We start from the raw sequence: 19,719 nt of genomic DNA on the forward strand, positions 1-19,719 counted from the left end.
CTAACATTTTAATTACAATGGGCCAGTGCAATTCAGGGTAAACACCCCCATAAACAGACATACTACAAACCTAACCTTAATCCCAAAACACTAAATCTAACCCTTAAGCTTAAAATAGCATTTTAACAAATTCAGGACATGAAATAAGTCCAGACTTTTCAAACTATTTATTGTTTTCCTACCTTGTCAGGCCATTCAAGTGAATTATTAGGACGTTGGGGTCCTGATAAGGAAGGAAAACAAGTACACACACTCTCACTCTGTTTCACTCTCTCTCTCAAATGCACAGCCCTCTGGGGAATGTCTAGTATGTTGAATAAAGAACTTTGAAACAGCTTGAGTGTGTACTTTTCTGGCTGTGAGATTAGTTTGAAAAAGTTCAAAGTTGAATCCCTCTATCCCTTATTCCATTCCTCCCCCCATCCCTCCCTTCTGCCTAACTCTGGGGCCCACCTCACCTGTTTGCATCTCTCTAAGGTCCTGTTTCAGGGGATCAATAAAAAAGAGAAATTGGAAAAAAATATCTTCAGTTCCCCTCTGGGATTAACACCAATACTAACCTCTGATTCTGTCTCAAGGTCCTATTGACCCAGTCAACTGAGACCCCCTACTCTGTCACCATCAGTGTGTCTGTCTGCTGACCTGACATGACAGGGACATGCTAGTCTCTTTTAATGGAGGTAGTTTGTATTTACTGTCCCCTACGTATTTATTTGGACAGTGAAGCTGAAACTTTGAATTTGGCTCTGTCCTCCACCATTTTGGATTTGAGATCAAACGTTTAATATGAGGCAACAGTACAGAATGGCACTTTTTATTTGAGGGTATTTTCATACATACCTGTTGTACCATTTAGAAATCAATGCACTTTATGTGTCTAGTCCCCCCATTTGAAGGTGTATAATTATTTTGACAAATTCACTTGGTATTAACTTTAGTCAAAAGTTTTGTATTTTAGTCCCAGATTCCTAGCACACAATGACTACATCAAGCTTGGGACGCTACAAATGTGTTGGATGCATTTGCAGTTTGTTTTGGTTGTGTTTCGGGTTATGTTGTGCCCCAATAGAAATCAATGGTTAATAATGTATTGTGTGTCATTTTGGAGTCACTTTTTTTGTAAATAAGTCTAGAATATGTTTCTGAACACTTCTACATTCATGTGGATGCTACCATGATTATGGACCATAATGAATGAATCATAAATAATGATGAGTGTGAAAGTTACAGATTAAAGTGACTCCAAAATGACACTACATTATTTACAATTCATTTCTATTGGGCACCACATCATCCGAAACACAACCACAGCAAACTGCACATACATCCAACAAGTACAGTATGTAGTCACAAGCTTGATATATTCATTGCATGCTAGGAATATGGGACCAAATACTAAACTATTGACTAAATGTTATATACTATAAGTTAATTTTTCCAAATACGTATGACACCTTTAAGAAATTTGCCAGCTTGATGTCACTCAATTTTCTTTAAATGATCTTGCTGCTCAACAACTCGGTGAGTTCATTCTGTATTTGGTGGTCAAGGTAGCTGGTGGTGTGACTCGAGGTCCCTTTTTGGACATGGTTAAGGTGCTCTTTCATGATTGGATCAAATTGTGCCATCAGTTCAACCTCTTTGAGGAAATGTCCATTTGATGGAGAGCACAGTGTTTCTGTGTTGTCCCATTAGTGCCAGATTTCTAACTGCCAGAGACTGCACAATAACAGTCAGACGTGTCAACACCTCTCTCCATCTTGTCTTCTCAAGCTCCATAAGTGCCATCTCATGTTTATCAATTGCTTCCCCTTTTTTGATCCTCATTGACAGTTCTTTCCTTGTTTTCATGCAGTTTTGGAGTTCTGGACTGCTGTTGTGCGAAGTCAGCAAAGAACTTGCATGTCTGTCAGTCCTGAGCTTTCTAAATACATTTTCTTCTTAGAAAAGAGTTTGCAGCAGAAGCAGAATAGGCTGTTGTTTCTTTCAGAATACACCAACCAACTTCTAGGGATAATTTGTTCACCACTCACCTGAAATACTGCCGGTGGCAACTTCCTCCGTCACTCTCATTCCTGGGGAAAACAAAGTGAGGCGGTACCTCACTTGGTCATCTGCAAACTAGTTGTGTCCGAATTCTGTCAGTCAGAACCGAAGGCCAGTCAGCAGGGTCTGTAGACAGTGGTTCACCCTCAGCAGCAGGATTTGGTGGGGATACTGCTACAGGCATTTCTAACGGAGAGCACATGGGCATTAGTTGGGTCATTAAATGGGTCTTCCTCAACCTCAGGCTCAGACAACATTTGTGAAGATACCTGTGTGGCTGAGGAGGTGGATGGCTCCTCATCCTGATTCTCTGAGATCATTTCTGAAGAGGCCTGTGTGGCTGAGGAGGTGGATGGCTCCTCATCCTGATTCTCTGAGATCATTTCTGAAGAGGCCTGTGTGGCTGAGGAGGTGGGTGGCTCCTCATCCTGATTCTCTGAGATCATTTCTGAAGAGGCCTGTGTGGCTGAGGAGGTGGATGGCTCCTCATCCTGATTCTCTGAGATCATTTCTGAAGAGGCCTGTGTGGCTGAGGAGGTGGGTGGCTGAAGAGGCCTCATCATCCTGATTCTCTGAGATCATTTCTGAAGAGGCCTGTGTGGCTGAGGAGGTGGATGGCTCCTCATCCTGATTCTCTGAGATCATTTCTGAAGAGGCCTGTGTGGCTGAGGAGGTGGATGGCTCCTCATCCTGATTCTCTGAGATCATTTCTGAAGAGGCCTGTATGGCTGAGGAGGTAGATGGCTCCTCATCCTGGCCAGTGCCAGAGGGTGCTCCAAAATATTTCAGAAGTGCCCCTGAATTTGCATTAAATACAGTATATGAGTCTGACACCCTAACACCCCGACACCCTAAATACATTATGCACAATTTATCAAACTTTCAGAATAGGAACCAAATGAACCATACAACCTCCTTGGCTAATTATAGGGATAAGACACCCCAAAATATTAAATATATCACAAAATATCAGCATAATAGACGTCTTTTAAGTTAGCCAACAGCATTGGAATTTCCCCTTAATGAGCTCAGGACCTAGTCAATACTATCACCGAAAATCTTTATGATGTCACCTCAATGGAACTTAACCAAATCCATAATGTGCTAGTTAGGTGGTAATCATTTTGCTGCAGGCTACACACATTATCATGATGAAACTGTGTGAAATGATATCCAATGTTATGTAAGCTAGTTGGACAGAAAACGAAATAGTGTCGCCCTATGTGTAATAGCATAGCAAGCAACATAGCAACATAGGCTAACAACATAAGTGTTATACTAGCCTATTTCATTGCATGCATAATATTATACTCATAAAGAGAAATCTTTGTCTTTTGCGTGTTTCTCCTCCTCTTCTTTCCTCTTTTTCCTAAACTGGGCGACATGATGGCTTAGACCTTTTCTTATCCATTTGTGTTGATTTGGCACTAATACATTACCTATCCCTCAACACTGTCAACCAAGAGTCAAGACTAAACCAATTCACCTTGGTGGTGTGCAGACTGGTTTTATATTATTCTTAACAATTTCGCACAAACCAGAAAAAAATGCAACAATATGTCTGAGAAACTACAGTTGAAGTCGGAAGTTTACATACACTTAGGTTGGAGTCATTAAAACGTGTTTTTTCAACCACTCCATAAATTTCTTGTTAATAACAAACTATAGTTTTGGCAAGTCAGTGTGAACCTCTACTTTGTAGACAATTGTTTACAGACAGATTATTTCACTTATAATTCACTGCATCACAATTCCAGTGGATCAGAAGTTTACATACACTAAGTTGACTGTGCCTTTAAACAGCTTGGAAAAATTTCAGAAAAATATGTCATGGCTTTAGAAGCCATTAGAAAATAATTGTAGACCTCCACAAGTCTGGTTCATCCTTGGAAGCAATTTCCAAATGCCTGAAGGTACCACATTCATCTGTACAAACAATAGTACGCAAATAAAAACACCATGGGTCCATGCAGCCGTAAGCCACTGCTCCAGAAGCTGCATAAAAAAGACAGACTACGGTTTGCAACTGCACATGGGGACAAATATCGTACTTTTTGGTGGTCTGATGAAACAAAAATAGAACTGTTTGGCCATAATGACCATCGTTATGTTTGGAGGAGGAGGGACTGGTGCACTTCACAAAATAGATGGCATCATGAGGAACGAATTTATGTGGATATATTGAAGCAACATCTCAAAACATCAGTCAGGAAGTTAAAGCTTGGTCACAAATGGGTCTTCCAAATGGACAATGACCCCAAGCATACTTCCAAAGTTGTGGCAACATGGCTTAAGGACAACAAATTCAAGGTATTGGAGTGGCCATCACAAAGCCCTGACCTCATTCCCATAAAAAATTTGTGGGCGGAACTGAAAAAGCGTGTATGAGCAAGCAGGCCTACAAACTTGACTCCGTTACATCAGCTCTGGCAGGAGGAATGGGCCAAAGTTCACCCAACTTATTGTGGGAAGCTTGTGGAAGGCTTCACGAAACATTTGACCCAAGTTAAACAATATGAAGGCAATACTACCAAATACTAATTGAGTAAATGTAAACTTCAGACCCACTGGGAATGTGATGAAAGAAATAAAAGCTGAAATAAATCATAAATGTCAGGAATTGTGAAAACCTGAGTTTAAACATATTTGTCTAAGGTGTATGTAAACTTACGACTCCAACTGTATATATTCACAGTATTATGAATTTATTTGGTAGCGGTTCGTAGTGTGACTGATTTACTAATTACATTATTAACGTGCAAAGTTAGAGGTGCGCTATTTGATAGATTCCCCCGCTCCCCCTACCTCGGGCTTTCTACCCCTGCCCTCCTCTCTATCTCGTACTTCTGAGTGGGAGACTTTACCAGGCAGTAGCCTGCCTAGCTCACAAACTAGAAACAGGTCGCCCACTCTGACAAGGTTAATTGTCCCACACGGTGACATGATATCATTGACATGATGTGCAAATGAGAGCTGGGAAAACCTATCGCACAAATGTCACCATTCCGAAGAATTGTGTGCGGGCAGCTGCCCATGTCGCCAACACCTAAATCCGCCACTGTGTGTGTGTGTGTGTGTGTGTGTGTGTGTGTGTGTGTGTGTGTGTGTGTGTGTGTGTGTGTGTGTGTGTGTGTGTGTGTGTGTGTGTGTGTGTGTGTGTGTGTGTGTGTGTGTGTGTGTGTGTGTGTGTGTGTGTGTGTGTGTGTGTATATCCCCCTAATGCCCGTGGGAAGGAGAGTCGATGTGATCTTTGCTTTGGATCAAAGCCAGGTGTCAATCTGTCCCTCCGTGTTAAAGAGAGTCCCTGTCTGTCTCCCACCGCACTGGTAATGAGACCAGACAGACGGCAGTAGCATCGGCAGCAGCATCCTCTTGCTGAGTTCCATTTCCATTCTCTTAATGTCAATCTAGGATTCCTCCCTCTGTCTGTTCCCGTGGCCTTAATCACACTGAGCAACACTGGCATTCTTCAGGACCTAATGATCCCAGATTGACACCGCTCAGGTGTTCCCAGCATGACACTTAAAGCCTGCCGTCAGCCTGGGGATTACGAGTGGGAGAGATGAGAGCACACAGACACACACATTGTCAGAAAGTTACACACATGCACTCACATATACACGTCACATGCACGCACACACACACACATTCAGTCAGACAGTTACACACACTAAACTTTGTAGAAACACTCAAATTCAAAAACATGCATTTATTAAACCTTTCATTCATCAGATATGATTATTGGAGCCTTCTCCCTTAAAACAATGTATAACTATGTCACTGATGTCATTGAAATTGGATGAAATCTCTTTCCCTATCTTTTCTACCTGTCTCCTGTGTGCTGAAGAGTTTCGATTGGAGCAGTAGGGGGACCCTGTCTGTGTCAAACAGGGCCCAGGGGACTGAGGGGAGTGGGGGCAGAGGTAAAGCCCAGGGCCCCTGCTCCATCCCCAGCTTCCCTCTCTCTCCTAATCCCATGCTAGTAGGTGTTGGCTCAATTAGAGTCGGCCTCGGCTCAGGAGCTTTCTCACCTTGGCACCCTCTCTTTGGCAGCGATGCTGTGCTCCAAATTGAGGTTGAAGGCTGTTCCGTCTTCTACCCCCCCCCCCGCTCAATATCCCGACATGGCCAGAGTGGTCTGTCTGTGTGAGCGTTGGCTGTGACTGCGACATTGTGTAGCAGGGCTGGGTGGTGTCTGTCTCGCTGGGCCAGGGCCAGGCCAAGTGGCTCTCAGGAAGGGAGAGGAGAGGTGATTGACAGTGCCTGTCAGGTCAGGTCTGGGAACATGGTTCTCGCACAACTTTAATGTTCCTTAAATGCATCCAGAGTTGTTTTCGAGGACATGCATTTTTCATGAGTACAGCTCTTTATCTTTTAGAAATATATGCCCAGTATTACAGATACGGACTGTCTCTCTAATAAGAGTACAAGTCACAAGCAGATCTTGTCTGATATTCTGTTTATTGCCTGTATGTTTCTCTTGCTCATTGAAGAGATTTTAGGGATGCATCTGTTTCTGCCTCGGAAAACGAGAGGGACGAGTTATGTGGCATATGTTGGCTTGTATAACTTTGTTTGTTTGTGTGTCTACGTGTGTGTGTGTGTGTGTGTGTGTGTGTGTGTGTGTGTGTGTGTGTGTGTGTGTGTGTGTGTGTGTGTGTGTGTGTGTGTGTGTGTGTGTGTGTGTGTGTGTGTGTGTGTGTGTGTGTGTGTGTGTGTGTGTGTTGCAGACATCACAGCGAAGGATTTTATTGAGCAGCGTGGTAGCTTGAGGAGTCGTTATGAACTGCTGGTGGACTTCCTGTCGGAGATGTTGGCGGTGGGTGTTGACGACATCAATGTCTTCAGCCTGACGGACGTCAGGGAGAGGACACTGGACGTGCGCTTCGCAGTGCACAGCAGTCCCTTCCTCAGAGCAGAGAGACTACAGGGATACCTCGCCGCTCACAAACAAAAGGTACTGTGTAATGATGACCCTGGAAGTTATCCTGTTGGAGATACTGTGATTTTCTGTGAGTTCCAAATAAACCTAGAACGATTATGTGATTATTTTAATCAGCCTTGCTCAATGTTAAGCATTAGAAGATGCAGCCCTAACTCGAACGCCACTGAAAATACACACAGAATTACTGGACAGGAGACATTTACTTGTATGATCAAATTATGGAAAATGCAGTCACTCAGGGACTGTTGCTAGCCTATTTTGAAGAGAGAGGGATTTCAATCGAAAAAATATGCAATATGTATTTGTGTAGCCTTGTGTTTTTCCACGTAATGAAAAACGTAACCCTCTAGTTTTTTTGAGCTGGTTTATGTGGATGTTATGAATAGTAACATTGCAATGCCAATTACAGCATAATATGTCTGAAGCTGTTATCATGGTGCTGTCACTTTGAGTACATTAGTTATTGCAGTATTGGACTGTATTCACCAGACCAGCTATAGATTATTGTGGGCTGTGGAGCCTTACAGTGTAGTTGTTACACAGGAACAATCTTTGAAGTTAAACCAGACCATTAAATCGCCTAGTGGTTAACCACGTTGGGCCAGTAACCAAAATGTCGCTGGTTCGAATCCCAAAGCTGACTGGGTGAAAAATCTCGGCAAGGCACTTCACCCTAATACTCCTGTAAGTCTATCTGTATAAGAGTGTCTGTTATATGACGAAATGTACAATTTCAACATTTGAACCTTACCCAACACTTAGACCCTGCTTCATCTTGTTCTGACATCTCTTCATTGAGGCGCACGTTCACTTCCTCTTTCATGCAGTGGAAAGCTAGAGGGAAATAGGGAGAGAAAGATATAGTGGGGGGGACAGACAGCGTTAGGGAAGGAGAGGGAAATCAGGGAAAGAGAGAAAGAAAGAGAAAGGGAGAGAGAGAAGTGAAGAAGAGAGCGAGGTTGTGGATGCTTCAGGTGTGGTTTGTGGATTGTCCGTGCTCTTTCATCTGGATTCCGTGTGCCCCTCTGAAAATATATTGATCACAATGAGATGTGAAGCGTGGCGAGAGATGGTGAGCGCGGAGAGGGAAATAGGGAGGGGGGACGGCTACGGTTATTAATGTTTACAATTCTAGAGTAATGGAAATATGAGACAAAAATATGTTTTCTCTCTCTATCTCTCGCTCTCTCTCTCTGTATCTGACATGGCAATGGAGATTTCCCTTGCTGGTAGAGCATTTCAATTCTTAGTGCACCCCTGACAGTTTTAAGAAAGTAGATATTGGATTCCTGTGGTTAAATTCATTGATATGTAGACCAAGTTTTATGTTCCTATTGTAGAAGTAATAAGGCAGCTAGAGAGAAGGGATGTTTTGGTTGATTTTGGGAGAGTGAAAGAGGACCCTTTTGTGTTGTAGATCACTGCTTCCAGGCCTTTTGTTGTGAGACTTCACTTCTGGGTTCTGTGTTGTCTGGGTACATGGACAATCCAAAAATTATTATAAGTAAGTTATATCGAAATATCCAAGCATAGCCCTACATACTCTTTGTCAGTGTCTTGCCAGTCAATGATATTGAGTAGGAAAATGCCACCCCTAAGTCACATAATAAAAACGGCGTTTTGAAGTACATTACATTACCAAGAGTATGTGGACACATCATTCCAAAATAATGGGCATTAATATGGAGTTGGTCCCACCTTTGCTGCTGTAACAGCCTCCACTCTTCTGGTAAGGCTTTTCACTAGATGTTGGAACATTTCTTCAGGGACTTGCTTCCATTCAGCCACAAAAGCATTAGTGAGGTTGGTCGGGCACTGATGTTGGGTGATTAGGCCTGGCCCGCAGTCAGTGTTCCAATTCATCCCAAAGGTGTTCGACGGGGTTGAGGTCAGGGCTCTGTGCAGGCCAGTCAAGTTCTTCCACACCAATCAGAAATTGTATGCTGTGGTGTTGATTTCCCCTCACTGGAACTAAGGGGCCTAGGCCAAACATGAAAAACAGCCCCTGACCATTATTCCTCCTCCACCAAACTTTACAGTTGACACTATGCATTTGGGCAGGTAGTGTTCTCAGATTGGTGAAGTGTGATTCATCACTCCAAAGAACACGTTTCCACTGCTCCAGAGTCCAATGGTGGTGAGCTTTACACCACTCCAGCCTACGCTTTGCATTGCGCATGGTGATCTTAGGTGTGGTGTGAGGCTGCTCGGACATGGAAACCCTTTTCCCAACAAACAGTTCTTGTGCTGACGTTGCTTCCAGAGGCAGTTTGAAACTCGGTAGTGAGTGTTGCATTTTTACGGAAATGTTTGTCTATGGAGATTGGCTGTGTGCTCTATTGGCTGTGTGCATTGCGCATGGAACAGAGCTAGAATATACACTATATATACAAAAATATGTGGACACCCCATCAAATTAGTAGATTTGGCTGAAATAGCCAAATCTACTAATTTGATGGGGTGTCCACATATTTTTGTATATATAGTGTATATTCTAGCTCTGTTGGTGATTGGCTCAAGGTCTGTCGATTGTGAATTGGTTCAGTAGGACATGTGATATTGGTTGAGTTGTGAGTGTAGTGATGGAACAGGCATGGGGAGAGGGAGCTCCTGATGTTTGTAACTTTTAAACAGTGTTTTATTTGTTGCCCCTGATCTCTGATGGCCCATCTCTACCATATCTCCCCCTGTATGCCCTTCTCCCATTTCCTCTTTCCGCTCTCTCCCAGTGTGCGTGTCTCTGGCTTTGAACATTCAAGATCCCCCTGTAGCCTGCTGGGATTGAGGAAGTGGAAATCTCAGCATGCTCCACTCCCAAGGGCTCTCCTCTCTTCTCCCCATTTACCCCTCTGTTTTCCACCTCATATCCCCCTTATGCCCTGCCCCCCCCCCCCTCTCCTCGTCTCCTGCTCAACCCCACCCATACACATACCCTGTGATGTGGCACAGGCAGAGACACACTGACAGAAATAGATAACGCCTAAAAACATGAGGTGAGAGACACTTCACACAGTGACAGAGTGAAGTAGGAAAAAATCATTTCTGGTAACAAATTCTATGAAGTCCATATTAATAATGCATTATACAGCATTATACATGTACTCATAATGCACTCTGATACAGTAACAATGCAGTATAAACCAGTGGCGGTCAGTGCTGTTAAAGATAAGGGATAAGGGAGGACAATTATTTTTTTAATGAGCATGGCCTTATTTCTATTATAGCATATTGGATGACTCTCATTTAAATTCCATTCACCCAGTTCAATGTAACACTGATAGGTTTAGGCTACGACATGATACTCACATTTTCCCTATACCCATTATGAGGTTGCTACAACTTAGCCTATGAATTAAAGTTTACAAAATAGGTGCACACAGGTCGAGAGACAAATTTGTGGTGACAGACAGTGACATTTAGTCCCAACTTGCACACTCTTGCCTGCATCTAGTTGATGTAGGGTGTAATCTGTTCCCTCAGTGCCATTATGTACCATCACTCATTCATATATCTTTATTTACATATTCTTCATCCCTTTACACTTGTGTGTGTATAAGGTAGTTGTTGTGAAATTGTAAGGTTAGATTACTCGTTGGTTATTACTGCATTGTCAGAACTATAAGCACAAGCATTTCGTTACACTCGCATTAACATCTGCTAACCATGTGTATGTGACAAATAAAATTTGATTTGATTTGAACTACTCACCACATTTTATACACTGCAGTGCTAGCTAGCTGTAGCTTATGATTTCAGTACTAGATTATTTCTCTGATCCTTTGATTTGGTGGATAACATGTCAGTTCAATCTGCAAGAGCACGGAAGTTGTCATAATTACTGTGTAAGTCTATGGAAGGGGGTGAGAACTATGAGCCTCCTAGGTTCTGTATTGAAGTCAATGTACACAGAGGAGGACGGAAGCTAGCTGTCCTCCGGCTACACCATGGTGCTACCCTACAGAATGCTGTTGAGGCTGCTGTAGACCTTCTTTGCACAATAGTGTGGTTTAATCAGTTATTCAGTGATGTGATTTTATTTCGTATAGTTTTATCTAAAAAGGATAACTTTCTAAATGTCATACAATTTCTTTTTTTTATTAAATTCACTGAGGAGGATGGTCCTCTCCTTTCTCCTCTGAGGAGCCTTCACTGATATAAAAATAGTGATAGACAATGATAGTCTATAGTGATAGACAATGATAGTCTATCATTGTCTAAGTTATTATTACTGCATCACAATCTTTGTTATGGTGTATAGCATACTTATAACGTCATATTTGATTGATATGGGTAAAGTGATGAAATGCCTAAGGCAGACAGATAACAGATGTAGGAACTTAATGTGAGCTAGTTTGCTACAGTAAGAAAATAATCCTGAAGCAACAGAAATGTGAATTATTTATGTGGATGATAAGTAATGGACAATTTTGAAGGGGTTGATATGTTTTTCGTAATTACAAGCTTCAGAAGCCTTTTTCTACCTCAAATAAATTAAAGGAAGGTCCTCCTGCAATAGGGGGACCAAATTAAGACCCAACATATGTACAATTGGCACACCTGGATATTATATTAACATAAACAGTTCAAGAAAGAAAAAGGCAAATGAAAAAGTCAAAGCCCAGTGCGACAAAATTATACAATAACATTAATATTTACAATAACATTGCTCAGCGTGATTTGCATGTACCAATTGAATCTCAGCTTACGTAGGATGAGCAACACAAATGAGGAAAAGGTTGATGGTGGTACTCAATATTTTTTTCAATTAAAAGCAAGAATTTCAGCACCTCGTAGAAAGACCTCAGTTGTACAGGACAAACATAGGTACAAAACTCAACTCAGCCTCGATATAAGAGAACGGAGTTGAGAGTTCCTCAGCTTTAAGTGATTATGATTATACTTATAATGCATTATGAGTATTGGTATACAGACTTGTGAGTCCATATGAGTCTTTATGTGTGTCTATAACTATTCTTATGCTGTATTATTATGCTTATACTGTATTATTACTATCATAGTGCATTATGAGAACATGTATCATGCTGTCGTGTCATTGGCCATTCCGGATTAAGTGATATGACATGCTATTCTATAAAATCCTTTCTCTGTAATTAATATTTTACATCAATATTTTACATCAATAGCAGTCAATATTAATCGTCACCTTATTTCAGTCTCATCTGAAAATTGTAAATTCTTGGTTATCTTCACGAACTATGGCTAACAAGTTGAATCAGCAATACAAAATTGGGGTTCATTATTTATTAACTAAATACCTAACTAATCACACAGAATTACATATACACAGAATGCAGATTATGTCATACAGAAAACGTCCCTGGTGGATGGAGCCGACATGATGGCTGGTTACACAAAGGAAAGGGGGTTGGATTTGAGTGAAAGAGCGGGAAGACTGAGGAACAAAGGGAGAAGCCATGCTATCGTAAATACAGTATCTTATGCATTCTAAATTACCGCCCATTTGGAAAACGAAAATGCAATAAATATTTACTCTGAGATGCGCTTTGGTAGGTTGGTTGTAGATGCTAGTTGTGTTGGCCAACAGAGATCTTCCTGTCCTCAGAAGAATGTCTCTGGTGGTAAATTGTATACGTTGTAGTATCGTCTTTGTGTGTTAGACTGGATACGTCGTCCGTCCTTTCCTAGCCCATGTTTACAGCGGCCGCTGCTAACTCAACGGCTAGGAGGTATCACTTCTGGAGTGAATAAGAGTTCAAAGTTCATACCATTCACAACCAAAGCTCACGCTGAGGTTGGATTAGTTCTGTAGTTGACATGTTAGTCCCTTTAACGTATGGACCGTCGTCCTATCGACAACCGAACTGACATCATATTCATTAAGTACCAACACATATTTTCAACTGGTTCCTTTCCCCCACTGTTTGATGTTCCCAGACTCTCTATGTTTAACAAAGGCTATTCAAGAGTCCTTCTGTAGAGTCAAGGGAGAGAGGGGAGAAAGATATTTATGGGGGGGTTCATAAACCTTACCCACAGGCCAACTTCATGACAATGCTGTATAATATATTATGAGAACGTGTATAATGCTGTATAATGCATTATGCATATGATATTCATAGAAAGTGTTACCACATGTATTGTATTTTAAAGCTGCGATATGTAACTTTTTGGGTGACTCGACCAAATTCAAATGTGTGTTAGAGATCTGTCATTCTCATTGAAAGCAAGCCTAAGAAGCGGTATATCTGTTCTGTTTTTTCATCTTTTACTTTCGGTTTTGTACACCAGCATCAAACAGCTGAAAATACAATATATTTGGGATTTGAAAAGATAATTTACAGCGGCTTGAATGTTACAATGATTCTCTAGACTTGCTTGTTTTGTCACATAAACTGAAATTAGAACTATTAGAAATGTTTGCTACCATGTAATGGTGGAGGTAGCCGAGTGGTTAGAGTGTTGGGGCAGTAACCAAAAGGTTGCTCGATCAAATCCCAAGCTGACAAAGTACAAATCTGTTGTTCTGCCCCTGAACAAGGCAGTTAATCCACTGTTCCTAGGCCATCATTGTCAATAAGAATTTGTTCTTAACTGACTTGCCTAATTAAATGAAGGTTAAATAAATAAATACATTTCTGCGTATTCCACCTTTAAATGGTTGGTAGCATAAACATAACCACATGTTTTGTTTGCATTAGTATATACATCAAAAGTCCCAATGCAACGTTACACTTCACTTTTCTATTTGTATTACATAAAACCGATTAGAATGTCGAAGTGATGACGGAAAATGTTTTTCCGGGTTGTAATGTAATATCGAGGACAGATGTTTGTACTTATAGGTAACCAGATCGTCACTATAACTAAGTTACTTGACCACACAGTGTTGTTACATTGGTGAGTAAAAACGTATGCTTCCTACATTTTTAACCATTGGATTTGGGCTTTGTTGGTTGCAGAGCAGGTGCTGCAGTGTATTGATGTTTAGAGGGATGGGTTTGTGACTGAAGGTTGTTTTAATCTAGACTCCATTTTGTTCTGGTCCCCAATTTGACCAGCGACAGTGACCTTGTGAGACAGCATTTTATTTCGTCAAGCAAGGACATGATCAGCTTACCATCAGAGCACATAATAAACATTTGTTTCACGTCAGACCAACAACAAGCAAACGGCTGTACTGGACATGCTGCTAAGTACTGCTAATGAGCATGATGATTTTAGGTCTAGTGTGTAATTATGGTTTGTTTGTATGACTGACTGTATCCTTAAATGGCGGTTCAGCTGGTCTTCTCTAAGAACGCAGCCATTAAGCACCCTCCTCATCTGATTGGCTTAACAAGAGACCGAGAGATATATTTGTTTATTTATTTATTTTCCCTTGTGTACTTTAACTATTTGCACATCATTACATCACTGCATATAGACATAATATGTCATTTTAAATATCTTTATTCTTTTGGAATTTTTGTAACTATAATGTATTGTTTATTGTTTATTTCAAATGTGTTGACTATCTATTTTGCTTGCTTTGGCAATGTAAACATTTGTTTGCTATGCCAATAAGAGCATCTTCCCCAATATTTGGAACTAAGGACTGATCAGCCCAATCCACAAAAGTTTAGAAAAAGTCAGAGTCTAGGTGATGTGGGTAAGGCGGAGTCAGGCGCAGAACACAGAGATGAGTAATAATAGTAACTTTACTCAAAAATAATCTTCCAACAAGGAGAAAAGAAAACCCAGAATCACCTAATCACATAAACGAGACAACTGACAACAATAAACACGCACAAAACCATGATGGCTCCAGAGGGTTAAATAGGGAAATAATTCAAATGTAATGGGAACCAGGTGTGTACAATACAGACAAAACAAAAGGAAAAAGAAATGTAGATCGGTGGAGGCTAGAAAGCCGGTGACGTCGACCGCCAAATGCCACCTGAACAAGGAGAGGCACCAACTTCGGCGGAAGTCGTGACAGTAGACAGATTTGCGTCATCAGCAACCTTGGGAAAATCCTCTGCATTATCATTAACAGCAGACTCGTATATTTCCTCAGTGAAAACAATGTACTGAGCAAATGTCAAATTGGCTTTTTACCAAATTATCATACGACAGACCACGTATTCACCATGTACACCCTAATTGACAAACAAACAAACCAAAACAAAGGCAAAGTCTTCTCATGCTTTGTGGATTTAAAAAAGACGTTGACTTAATTTGGCATGAGGGTCTGCTATACAAATTGATAGAAAGTGGTGTTGAGGGAAAAACATACAATGTTATAACATCCATGTACACAAACAACAAGTGTGAGGTTAAAATTGGCAAAAAACACACACATTTCCCACAGGGCTGTGGAGTGAGACAGGGATGTAGCTTAAGCCCCACCCTCTTCAACATATAAATTGGCGAGGGCGCTAGAACAGTCTGCAGCACACGGCCTCACCTTACTAGAATCTGAAATCAAATGTCTACTGTTTGCTGATGATCTGGTGCTTCTATCTCCAACAAAGTAAGACCAAAATAATGGTGTTCCAAAAAAGGTCCAGTCGCCAGGACCACAAATTCCACCTAGACACCTTTGTCCTAGAGCACACATAAAACTATACATACCTTGGCCTTAACAACAGCGCCACAGCTAACTTCCACAAACAACGCCCTGAGAGACAAGGCAAGAAGGGTCTTCTATGCCATCAAAAGGAAGATAAAATTTGACATACCAATTAGGATCTGGCTTAAAATACTAGGATCTGGCTAAAAAATCTGTTATAGAACCCATTGCCCTTTATGGTTGTGAGGCCTGGGGTCCACTCACCAACCAATAATTCACAACATGGGACAAACACCAAAGTTAAACTCCGCATGCAGAATTCTGCAAAAATATCCTCTGTGTACAATGTAAAACACCAAATAATGCATGTACAGCAGAATTAGGCCAATACCCGCTAATGATCAAAATCCAGGCAAAAGCTGTTAAATTCTACAACCATCTAAAAGGAAGCAATTCCCTAACCTTCCATAACAAAATCATTCCCTACAGAAAGATGAACCTGGAGAAGAGTCCCCTAAGCAAGCTGGTCCTGGGGCTCTGTTGGGTCTGTTTGTGTTTGTGAACAGAGCCCCAGGACCAGCTTGCTTAGGGGACTCTTCTCCAGGTTCATCTTTCTGTAGGGAATGACAGCAACACAATTAGACCCAACCAAATCATGCGGAAACAAAAAAGATAATTACTTGACACATTGGAAAGAATTAACAAAAATACTGAGCAAACTAGAATACTATTTGGCCCTAAACAGAGAGTACACAGTGGCAGAATACCTGACTACTGTGACTGACCCAAACTTAAGGAAAGCTTTGACTATGTACAGACTCAGTGAGTGTAGCCTTGCTATTGAGAATGGCATACAGACAGACAGACAGACAGACAGACAGACAGACAGACAGACAGACAGACAGAAGAGACAGAAGAGACAGACAGAAGAGACAGACAGAAGAGACAGACAGACAGAAGAGACAGAAGAGACAGACAGACAGACAGACAGACAGACAGACAGACAGACAGACAGACAGACAGACAGACAGACAGACAGACAGACAGACAGACAGACAGAAGAGACAGACAGACAGACAGAAGAGACAGACAGACAGACAGACAGACAGACAGACAGACAGACAGACAGACAGACAGACAGAAGAGACAGACAGACATACAGACATGCCTCAGATCCACATAGGGGAAAGATGAGACCTAGAGGGGGGAAAAGCACAGCGTTCCCCAATAGCGTGTTCGCTCTGTCTGTGCGTCGCCTCTTTCTGTTATTCCTCCCATCTCTTATTCAACTGTAATTCAGACGAACTGTCCTCAGGTGCTACATCTCCAGTCCTTGGACTCAAATCCAATATGGTTAGCAAAACGTTTGTCGGTTTAAAAACAAACAAATTAGCCTCAGGTCCAACCTGAAGAATTTATCTTCCTCCTTGTCCTCCCTCCTGCCTTCAAAGATGTCCCAGTTTTCGGCATTTTCTTTGTAGGCCTACAAGTCCCCAGAGTGCCCTTTAATGTTTTCTCCACAGACTCTGCCCCAGGGATGCATGGGTATTGTAGTCGAAGCCCCATGGGTACCTCAAACTGTGTTTAGATAAAGCTGACAGTACAGTCATGCACAAAGCACAAAGAGCATTCACATTGCCATCCCTTCCCAGAGGTCATTTGGTCTTAGATGAAATATCTCTTCTGCCTGTATAGGGATTCTGGGTGTGCAGTCCCATGGTTAGTATTTGTCATTGGGCACACACCCATACACCCACATACGCCATGTTTCTCTGGTGAACTATATGTTTGTCTTTCTAAACTAGTGGATTGGGAGATGGTCCATATCAGAAGTGTTTAACCTCTCAGCTAAGAAATGCAAAGCACCTTTTCAGGCCTATGCCGCACAGTAATGTGGCATAGGGGGTGCACATGCACGGTAAAGGGGCGCCAGAGACATACGTTACATTTAAAGAGTCAAAGAGCATGAGTGGACAGGTGGGAAGGGGAAGGTAGCAGTGGAGATGAGAAAGGGAGTCGGGGATGTCTTTTGATACACATCATGAAGTTTCCCCTTGGGCTCTCACTCTACCCATGTTCCTTTATGTGCTCTCATTGTGTGGGATTGGTAGAGATAAACACATCCACATTCTGACATTCTCTTTTAATGTTCGCACACAAGCGCACACGGGTGTATCCTCAGAGGAACTCGACCTCACTTGCCGCTCTTCCTTTCCAAACACTTCCACTCAAATACAGATGGCACAATACTCTCAGCCACTGATCAAATTGTACCAGCCTAGACACGTTAATCTGCATAGAAACAACAGTTCAATTGGACATGTGAAGGTGGTTGAACATTTTCAAAGACATATACTCAATTTTCAGTATACGTACTGTATACTGTATACGTACTGTGCATACGTGACATATGCCTGAAAACCATGTCTTTTTCTGCCCTGGTAGTGTCTGTGGTCACAGTGGGGAGGAGGGGGATGTAACTGTGCTTGTGTGGGAGGAGGGGAAGGAAGGGGGTGTCTCCCGATTGCTGGTAAGCCAGACAGAGTGGAAGTCGCGAGGGGGTTAGATGGGAAGTGGTGGATGAGTGTGGCCCCTCTAAGTGAAATGTGCCGTGGTTCTGTGGCACTGAAAACCACAGATAATTGTTTTGACGGTTGAGGGGTTGTGGGAGAATGTCATTAATCACCCATCCGCGGATCGTTCCTCAACCCCCCCACTCCCCTCTCCTCACTCCCCTCTCCTCACTCCCCGCTTTCCCCTCCCCACTGTCACTATGCTGGGATCTACCCTGCAACGAGAGAGAGAGAGAGAGAGACAGAGAGAGAGAGAGTGCGAGAGAGAGCTATTTAATTCCATTTTCACTCTAGGACTCTAGGACCTCGTCATGATCCCTATCCAACTCTGCATACATATACTCAACCTGGGATTAATCCTGTCACAGTCTCTCTGCCTGAATGCGATGTGGCCCACTTGAGCTGTGAATAAACGGTGTTGAAAGGGTATACGACGAATGTATGTAAACAGGTCATGGTGAACAGACGCTGGGAGGGCCAAGCGGTTTTGTGTGTATGTGTGGGTTTGCATGTGTATATTCGCGTGTGTGTGTGTGTGTGTGAGAATGTGTATTTATGCAAGTGTGTGCGTGTGAGAGAGCGAAAGAGTGTTTGTTTGAGAGATGAATTACATACACTCTCTAATCTAATCGGATGGCTGTAGGGGTATTTGCATGTATGAGTGTGTGCACGTCTTCTCGCGAGAGTTGGGATCGCACAACCCAAATGCTTATGTCCAGGATGAAAAAAAGATGGCTAAAACAACAGGCATTATGTGCTTTGGAAAGGCTTAGGATAAACCCTGGTGGTAATCAAGACTGTTCCGCATTGACTCTTCCATGGCTGTCCCTTGATTACCTTTTAGCCTTATACTTTGTTGTTCCTCTGTCTCCATTTGTCTCCTATTTCTGTCTTAATCCTCCTAATTTAATTCTCCCTTGATCCTCTCTCTTTCCCTTCATTCCTCTCCGTCTCTCTCTCTCTCTCTCTCTCGCTCTCTCTCTCTCTCGCGCTCTCTCTCTCTAATGCTCTCTCTCATGCTCTCTCTCTCCCTCTCTCTCTCTCTCTCTCTCCCTCTGTGTCCACAGCTGCAGTCGTTCCTGCAAGTGAACGTCAGCCAGGTACATGTGGACGAGTGTGCCAACACAGACTGTGGCGGCAGCGGCGGCTGCTCCAACGTGCTGAGTGTCAGCGATACGCCCACTGTGGTGGATTCTGGGAGCATGTCACTGGTGTCGGTGACGGTGGAGTCCACAGCAGTATGCAGCTGCTCCGGGAGAGAACATGTCCACAAGATTTGCTCCTCCTATCCCAGAAACCCTTGCTTCAACGGGGGCATCTGTGTCGACACTCCGAGCGGGTACAGGTGAGGAAGAAGTCATACCACCTGCAGTGAAATGTTCACACAGGGGTAGGGGTTTAATTGTGTTTACAGCTGTGTACGGGTGAGTGGAGGTGTCAAAAAGCAGCAAATAGGCTTTGGCAGCCTGACCTTTTAGTAGTCACCAGGGTGGGGGAAGGGGAGGGAAGGCTCAGTTCTGTTGTTTCACTGTTGGTAGTGATGGTTTCCTGGAGTCGGCAATGCTTTAAAAATGAGAGTCAGGGCTATGTGTGGAAGAGGAATCAATAAGTCAACTAATACT

The 19,719-nt window shown here is 42.5% G+C and overlaps 1 pseudogene; it reads left to right on the top strand.

The window, feature by feature from the left end:
• Positions 1-19,719, top strand: part of LOC135547354 (neural-cadherin-like) — a 191,070-nt pseudogene that overhangs the window by 124,927 nt on the left and 46,424 nt on the right.

Source organism: Oncorhynchus masou, chromosome 1 (assembly GCF_036934945.1).
Source record: "Oncorhynchus masou masou isolate Uvic2021 chromosome 1, UVic_Omas_1.1, whole genome shotgun sequence".
Classification (NCBI taxonomy): domain Eukaryota; kingdom Metazoa; phylum Chordata; class Actinopteri; order Salmoniformes; family Salmonidae; genus Oncorhynchus; species Oncorhynchus masou.